Source organism: Humulus lupulus, chromosome 5 (genome assembly GCF_963169125.1).
Source record: "Humulus lupulus chromosome 5, drHumLupu1.1, whole genome shotgun sequence".
NCBI classification, from domain to species: Eukaryota; Viridiplantae; Streptophyta; class Magnoliopsida; order Rosales; family Cannabaceae; genus Humulus; species Humulus lupulus.
In genome coordinates this window covers 31,336,703-31,346,487 of record NC_084797.1, presented here as the reverse complement: position 1 = coordinate 31,346,487, position 9,785 = coordinate 31,336,703, and positions in this window count along the sequence as shown.

Genomic DNA, 9,785 nt, shown 5'->3' with positions numbered 1-9,785 from the left:
TGTGACAATACATGACCAATAGCCAACTCGAAAGAACCTCGAAGTCACAAGAGGAGTAAGCATATAGAAAGGAAGTATCACATTATTCGAGAATATGTGGCCAGGGGAGATGTGAAGGTTATGAAGATTGCAACTGAAGACAATCTTACGGATCCATTTACAAAGACACTACCAGAAGCTACATTTGATAAGCATATCAAGGAAATGGGATTAGTAGAATTAAGGCATTAGTTTCAATTAGTGCAAGTGGGAGTTTGTTGGGGTTGTATGCCCCAATTAAAACCCAAATTCTTTGTAATCTCATTTTATTATCAATAACAGAATAGAAATCATTTTTTGACTTGGCCAATCACTTTGCTCACATGTTTTATTTTCATGATTATTTGTTTAATATAAACTTCTATTAAATCCTGAGCATATAGCTAATCTTATTTATAGTAACGTAATCACAGTAGAATATAAATATGATTATATGTTTAAAATAAGTTAGTCCTAAGAGTAGTCAGTGCACAGGATTTACACTGACTTGCCAATCTACGATATGAACTACTTGCACATTAAAGTGTTATGTTCTTTCTAGAACATTAGCAAAGTAGATAAGATCGGATGTATTAGTTACATTAGACTGGACCGATATTGACAGTTGATAAGATAAGTAAATATACCGTTATTATCTATTCTGGTCATATCATATAGTTGACCATAGGTCAATTCAATCTCAATTCTAAGTGGTTAGTATTCTAACTGATTGTATTATTTGAGTTCTTTGACTTGTTCATTACCAGCTTACCCTATGGACTAGCCCATACTTATATCTTGGGAACTCGATAGTATAATTTAGTGGAGTGTTAATAATAAATATGAACATCTATAGCTTTTGATGAAGAAGTGAAATGATGGTTTCCTTTTAGTTTGGTTCAAGGTGTTGAATGATAGAGATCTCATTTCAGTAATTAAATTAGTTTACTGAAATATCATTTACAAGGAACTAAGTGTTTTAAGGATAAAATTCAATGAGGGATAAAACGGTATTTTAGTCCTATCTCATTGTAGACCGTCTATTGAGGATTGAATGACAATTATGGTTGTAACAATGGATAATTAATAACGTATCTATATTATTTATAGAGCATTCTATGAATTCAAGGGTGCAATTCCGAGTCTATAGTGGAGTCACGAGGAATTAATAAGTTAGTAAATTTATTTGTTAGATTTATGATAACTTATTGGAGCTTGATTTCAAAGGCCCATGGTCCCCATTGTACCTTGGATAAAATCATCTAGATAGTCTCAATTAATTGATTTAATTATCAATTAGAATTATCAAAGTTGACTAGGTCAATTTTGGATAGTTTCACAAAGTTATGTAATTTTGAGAAGAAAAGATAAATTATGGCAGATTTATTAATTAAAATAAATTGGTATCTAAATTAATAAATAAGTTTAAATTAAGGTTCAAATCATAAATAATTAATTTGATAAAGGATTTAAATAATTATTTAATTAATTAAATCAATAAAAATAATACAGGCCTTGATTTTAAGTCCAATGGTCTTATAATCAAATGGGAAATTTCACGGCCCTAAAGCCCATGATAATTTCGACCTAGGGCTTCAAATTGGATATTATTTTATTGGTTTTTTAATTAAATTAAATGGCCTAATTGAGTCTATAAAAGGAGTACTTAGAGAGAAGTCAAGATAGACGACATATAAGTTTAATCACTGGTTTTTTGATAGTTTTAGATTCTCTCTAAACACAAGTCCTTTTCTAAGCCTCTCTGTTATTTTCTCTTCTTCTCTATGTATCTATCTCATGTGTTGAGTATTTCCCACTCTAGTCTAGGTGATTCTAAGGATACTTTGGAAGACTGTGTAGATTATAGATGAACGGTTCAATTTCTTGATAATACTCTGCGACAGAAAGGATACAAGGGTTATAGGAACTGAAAGAATGACTCTTTCATTTCGCTGCGTATACTGTAAATATTATTATCATTGTTTCTCTTTGAATTCAATTTTAGAAACATGTTCTAGGTTATCTCATATTAATTTGTTTAATATTAGATCTACATTAAATTAAATAAAGATCATGTATAAGTTTCCCAACATACCATTCATGTAACCTATGATAGATCTCTATTCAAGACCTTTGAATCTTCAAAGGAACAGCATGAAATTCAAATGGGCAATGGGAAAATGTCCAAGGTTAAAGGAAAGGGAACTATTGACTTGTTCTTCACATCCGGCAAAAAGGTTCTACTCACTAATGTTTTGTATGTATCGAATATGAGTAGAAACCTTGTGAGTGACAATTTTCTTGGCAAACCGGGAATCAAGGTTGTGATTGATTTCAGCAAGCTCATTTTATCAAAAGATAATGTTTTTGTTGGAAAGGGCTATGCTTGTGATGGCATGTTTAAACTTTGTACTTCCATTGACAATGTGAACAATGTAGTTTATTCTTCTTGTTATATGCTTGAATCAAATTCTATTACTTTGTGGCATGTTAGACTTGCACATATAGGATTTAGCACAATTAAAATGGTTGTCAAATGTGGATTAATTGATTGTGATAATGTTAAGCATGAAAAATGTGAATAATGTGTTAAATCTAAAAGGGTAAAGAAACATTTTTCTAGTGTTGAAAGAAACTCTAAGTTGTTAGATTTGATACATAGTGATTTATGTGAACTTAATGGAATGTTGACTAGAGGAGGAAGTAAATATTTTATTACTTTCATTGATGATTGCTCTAGGTTCACATATGTATATTTGTTTAAAAATAAAGATGAAGCATTTGATGTGTTTAAAGTGTATAAAGCGGAAGTTGAAAATCAACTTGAAAGGAAAATTAAAATACTTAGAAGTGATAGGGATGGTGAATATTTTTCAAATGAATTTAACTTGTTTTCTGAAGAACATGGAATAATTCATGAATGTACATCCCCTTATACTCCACAACAAAATGGTATAGTGGAAAAAAAGAATAGAACATTTATTGAAATGATTAATGCTATGCTATTACATTCTAAAATGAGTTTTAGTTTGTGGGGTGAAGTCTTGCTATCTGCTCATCATACTTTGAATCGTATTCCCATGAAGAAAAATAATATATCTCCATATGAGTTATGGAAAGGAAAGAAACCAAACATTGGTTATCTTAAAGTGTGGGGGTGTCTTGCTAATTGCAAGAGCACTGATCCTAAAAGGACCAGTGTAATGTCCCAAAATCCCTAATGTGGTTTAATTGTTGGATTAGGAGGCCATGAGGGCCATAATTGATTTATTATGCCATTATGTGATTAAATTCATGATTATATGATGATAATTGCATGCATATGGGTTCACTTATCATTAAAAGGGTATTTTTGTAATTTGGCCCGTTGAGGGCATATATGTATATTTATGTGCATGTTTATGATTTATGGATGAGACCACATTATAATGTGGATTTGTTCGAGCTATACGGCATGAGAAGATCTTAGAATGTAAATTAACCGTTTGGTCATAACGAGATTAATTTCCGGTCTCAGGGTGAGCCTAGTGGTAGTTTGATGTTTAGTACATTACCGGGAATGAACGGGTAATGGAATATGATTTAATTATTAATTGAGAATATTGAGAATAATGGGAATTGGAGGACGTTAATTAAAATTAGCGGGATAAGTGGGAAATGACACTTTTGCCCTTGGTGGCTTAAAAAGGGATTAAATGGACATAGGGGCATTTTGGTCTTTTGACCAAGGGATATATTTAAACTAGGTGGCTGATTGTAGAAGGATTTCAGCAGCCAAAACAGAGCCCTTTCCTTCTACCTCTCGATCATCTCTCCTTCTCTCATTTTCTTTGGATTTTTGAAGCTTACTTTGAGGATTCAAACTTGGGAATCAAAGCTTGAGGTATTAGGCTAGTGATCAGCCATTGAAGGGGATTCAAACCTGTGATTAAGGTAAGGTTTCAGCAATGTTTTATGGTTTCTTGCTTAAGTTAGTTCTTGAGCTTGAGGTTTGATCTTTGAAGTGGTTATTTGGTGTTGTTTTGAGTGGGTTAAAGCTTAGGTTTTGCTAATAAACTGGCATATATATTGTGGTAATGGTTGGTTATAATTTCTGGGTTGATTTAATGAAGGATTGGGACTGATTGTTCTCAAAGGTTGTTCTTTTATTATTTCTCGCTTGAACTAGAGGTAAGAAAATTGCACCTAATATGTGACATGCATGGTTATTGATGAAGCATGTTGAGTGCTTTATATATTGACATTGATTGCATAGTAAATGCATAACAGCTTTGCTTATCTGTGTATGGAAATGACTTATTAGTCAGAGAATGGTAATGGTGTTTAGTATTGATCCTGAAGCTGTGACTTATTAGTCAAGTTCAGCGGTGATATGAACACTAGTCGTATGGTATTGGCTTAAGAGTCAAGAACAGCATTAATGTGTTTAACACAGGCCGAAATGATTAAATCTAATCACCATGAGCATGAAATACTTGACCAACCCCAAGTTCGATGAAAACTAAAAGCGCTTGTCTAGTCTAAAGGCTAGTTACATAGAGCCAGAGCCAAAAGGCTCAGGTGGCTGAATGCCACATGGCTTAGGGTGAGAGCCCTAGAGATAGACTTATTAGTCATCTATTCAGAGATAGCCTTATTAGTCATCTATCTAGAGATATACTTATTAGTCATCTATTCAAAGTATGACTTAATAGTTACTTATCTGATTAGGGTGCGGATCCCGAAATGTGACTCACTATCTGATTAGGGCTGCAAGCCCAAAAATGATTACCATAATCATTTATTGATATTATAGACATGCAGTAATAAGTTTTCTTGCTGAGCCTTGGCTCACGGGTGCTATGTGGTGCAGGTAAATGGAAAGAAAAGCTCACCCAGCCTTGAGTGGAGAGCTTAGATGGCGATGTGTACATATGCGGCTGCTTGACCACCATGACCAAGGTGTTTCTTAGAGGAACTAGGGGTTAACCCTATTTTTTCCGCTTAGGTCGGCGGGTTGTAATTTTTACACTGTAATGACCATTTTGGATTGTAAATAACTTTGTAAACACTTTTATGGGCTTATGTATAGTTTTATGTTTTAAATAAAATGTATCAATTCCTTTGGATCAAGATTTTTCACCTTAGCCTATTAATAACACCTAGATGCACGTTTATAACCAAATTACTTGTTTAGCGAGTTAAGCATTGTTTAAAGTCCACAGTAACGGTCTTGGAGTAACCAGGGCGTTACAACCAAGTTGGATCCAAGAGCTATAAGATGTGAATTTGTGGGCTATGCCCAAAATAACAAAGCTTATAGATTATTAGACTTGGAGTCTAATGTAATAATTAAATGCAGAGAGGTTGAGTTCTTTGAGAACATGTCATGCGATGACAACAAGTTAGAACCAACTCAAACTAGAGAGCCTCAAGAGGAGACTCTTAGGATAGTTGGTGAACAACCTCAATTGCCTAGAAGGAGCCGAAGGCTCAAGGATTTGGGATCAAATGAGAAGTGTTCTCCAATAGAGACACTGTACCTTGTTGAAGGTGATAATGAGGAAGTTACTTGGAAACATCCATTAGTACATCAAATAGAAGATGATCCCAAGACTTTCAAGGAAACAATGCCCTCTAGGGACTCTGCTTTTTGGAAGGAGGCAATTAATGATGAAATCGATTCAATTATGTCAAACCACACTTGGGAATTGGTTGACCTTCCAAAGGGGTCAAAACCAATTGGGTGCAAATGGGTGTTTAGAAAGAAATACCATACTGATGGAACCATACAAACCTTCAAGGCTAGGCTAGTAGCCAAATATTTCAAACAAAGAGAGTGAATAGATTACTTTGACACATATGCATCGATAGCAAGAACTACTTCTATAAGATTGTTGTTCACCTTATCATCTATATACAACCTTTATGTTCACCAAATGGATGTCAAAATGACATTTCTAAATAGGGATCTCAAGGAGGAGGTCTATATGGAACAACTGGAAGGTTTTGTTCTTCAAGGAAATGAACATAAAGTGTGTGGACTTGTCAAATCATTATATGGTTTGAAACAAGCTCCAAAACAATGGCATGAAAAGTTTGATAAAGTCATTGTTTCTAATGGATTTAGACACAAAAATGTGGACAAGTGGTTATATTCTAAGACTTGTGGTGACTTTGTCATACTTGTATGCCTATATGTAGATGATATGTTGATTTTGAGTAATGACATGAAAGGAATAATGGAAATGAAGAGGTTTGTATCCTCTAGCTTTAAAATGAAAGACTTTGGAGAGGTGTACCATTCTACGTATCAAAGTTAGAAGGAATTGTGGGTGTTATGTGTTATGTCAAACCCACTATGTTGAGAAAGTGCTCGACAAATTTAGTCATCTCAAAATCAAAGAGGCACATACACCATTTGATTCAAACATGAAGTTTGAAAAGAATGAAGGAAGAGTGGTGAATCAATTGGAATATGCAAGTGCAATAGGTAGCCTAATGTACGCCACTGATTGCACAAGAGAGGATATTATGTCTGTGGTTAGTAAAATTAGTAGGTTTACTAGCAATCCAAGTATCAAGCATTGGAAAGTTATTGAGAGAATACTTGGTTATCTTAAGGGAACCAAGGAGTATAGTCTTCACTATACAAACTTTCCAAAGATACTTGAAGGATATTTCAATGTTAATTGGATATCGGGAATTGGAGATAATCTCTCCACCACTGGTTGGGTGTTTATTCTTGGAGGAGGTGCTATATCATGGGGCTCCAAGAAGCAAACGTGTATATCACACTCAACCATGGAAGCAGAGTTCATAGCTTTAGCGGCAACCGGCAAAGAGGCCGAGTGGCTTAGGAATCTCATGATGGATATTCCTTTAACCATGAATATGATATCAACAATTTCAATACATTGTGATAGCCAATCCACACTTGCTAGATCATATAATAGTGTGTATAATGGAAAGTCTAGACACATTAGTCTAAGACATGAATATGTGAGATAATTGATTCAAGGTGGATTCATATCAATCTCATACGTTAAAACAAGTGAGAACTTAGCGGATCCATTTACAAAACCTCTTGTGATAAGGTTAGTAAGTTCTACTTCAAAAGGGATGGGATTGAAACTCCTAGAAGAATAATTCACCATTGATGGAAACCTAACTCTCAACTTGTACAAATCAAGGGAAAGAGTTCAACGGGTAAGAACAAGTCATTGATAAGTGAATAGTTTCAACACTAAAATTTATGATGAGTTCCATCCGAGATGGTTAGTGTTGGTTACTACCAAGTTAGGGTTAGGCCTAGGAGTTTTAATGAAGTTCAGTTGAGTGTAACAAGCATCTATAAAGGTATCAAATATGTTGTAAGAACTTCACCTATGTGGACTTAGAGGTGGTGCCGCCTCTCATGGGAGTTGGAGTTTCTACCCGGAAAGTCCATGAAGATATGAACACATGGCCATGATAGTGCTAAGGAGAAAGTGGGAAAACAAAAGATGTGGTGGAGGTGTGTGAGGTATCACCAGTGTTATCATATGGAATACTTGATTTAAGCTCTAATCCACTAATGATTTCGATAATACTTTGTGGTATTTTCACTAAGATAAAGTTCAAACTGAAAGGCACTTTATTTTATGCACCAAAACTGTTTAAGCTAGAGAATGTGGCTTGTATTTAACCAAGTGGGGGATTTTTATGATTGGTTAAATACAAATGATAAAGTGTTAAAATACGAGCAAGGTATAAACACTTAGTAGAATTCACATAGTGTAGATGTGAATTTGAGTTTCAAATTGTAGGCACTTATAAAATGCAAATTTGGGTCCAAAGTGATACGTAAAACTATCTAAGGGTTCTCAAAAAGTTTGGTGGCATTTGGAGCATTTTTTGGACTTTTGGAAGTGTTCAAAGTCAGAGGGAGTAGAGATATGTCGCCACCTAAGAGGCGACACATCACATGAAGGCTAGGGTTTCCAGAAACCCTATCAGGCAATGCATCACTTGCTGTATTACGTGGATTTACGTAAATGCTCTAAATTACATGTTTTGCAAGTTTAATCCTATTTGTTGGACCTAATGACGGTGCCTATTGTATATATGGGTTAACAACAGTGATTTGGGGACTTGATCACTCTCTCTAATCTCTCTCTACCCTCATTCTCTCTCTAGCTCCAAGAATCTCTAGTTTTCTCCAAGAACTCTCTATGAAAGTGCTTGACTTAGAGAGTTGAAGGCTTGTTCAATCTCAACCCTCATTTCCTCAAGAGAAGGCCTGAAGCATCAATGTTGGCTGGGAAATAGAGTATTAGGACAACATTTATCAATGTGTATAAGACTTGGTTTTGTTGTTTGATTTGCTTGAAGGATTTGCTCAAGGAAAATGGTGGTCTTGCTTAGGGTTTTGAAGCTTCATCAAATATTGAAGAACTCCATTGATTTACCTGGGTTTGCAAGTTCTTTCTCAATATTTTTTAAGTCTCTGTCAATCCAAATTTTGAGTAGATTATATTTTTTGCGGTGGTGTGATCTCACTCTCCCCCAACACTACTCACACAATAATCGATGTTGCAACCAGAGATACTTTTTTATTAGTATCAGTGTCAATGAAGCTTATGAGTTGCTGGAGGAGATTCCATGAATAATTATCAGTGGCTTAGTGAGTGTAAAACAATAAAAAAAGTAGTTGGAATTCATGAGTTATATGTGATTACTGGCCTTACTGCTTAGGTAGCAACATTGACTAACCAATTCCAACAGAACTCTATTTTAACTCAAGCCATGCAGATGCAAATTAAGTGTCATATTTGTGGGGGCTCTCATCCTTTTGATCAGTGTGGATCAAAGAATGCGAATAACAATATTCCAATGGTACAAGCTCATGCAATTGTGAATTTCAATAGGTCATTCAAAAATCGTTACTCCAACACATACAATCTAGGGTTGCATAATCATCCTAAATTTTCTTGGAGTAATAACCAAGGAATGTAACAAAAATTTCAGCAACCAAGTCAATAGTCATTGCATCTAGTTCAAGCTTCACCACCACTACTTAGGCCACACGCTCCTCAAGAGAAGCCTAATGAACTACAAGCAACTTTGTTAACTTTAACCAACATACAAACTCAGTTTATAACAGAAACAAGATCATCAATAAGGAATCTAGAGATACAAGTTGGCTAGTTAGCAAACATGTTGAATTCTCATCCTCAAAGGAATCTACCTAGTACCATTGAGGTAAATCCTAAATAAATATGCCAAGCTATTTCTTTGAGGAGTGCTAAGCAGTATGATGGGCTAGTGCGAGATCAATCTAAAAAAGAAGATGAGCAAGGTAGGATGATGAATGTGTCAGTTGAGCAAAAGGTTACTGAAGACCTTCCTCCTAAACTAGTGACTCTACTTGTAGTGCCTCCACCTATAATACCATATCCGTTGTGGCTTAGGAAGACTACTCTTGATAAATAGTTCTCCAAGTTTTTAAAGGTGTTCAAGAAGTTGCATATCAACATTCCTTTTGCTGAAGCTTTGGAGCATATGCCTAGTTATGTGAAGTTTAAGAAGGAGATTCTAACGAAGAAGAGGAAGATGAAAGATTATCATATTGTGGCATTGACAGAGGAGTGTAGTGCTATTTTGCAGAGGAAGTTTCCACTAATGTTGAGAGATCCTAGGAGCTTTTTCTATACCATGAACTATTGGAGATTTTATGTACAACCATGATCTATGTGATTCAGACTATTATTAATCTCATGTCTTTATCTATTTTTCATCAACTTGTG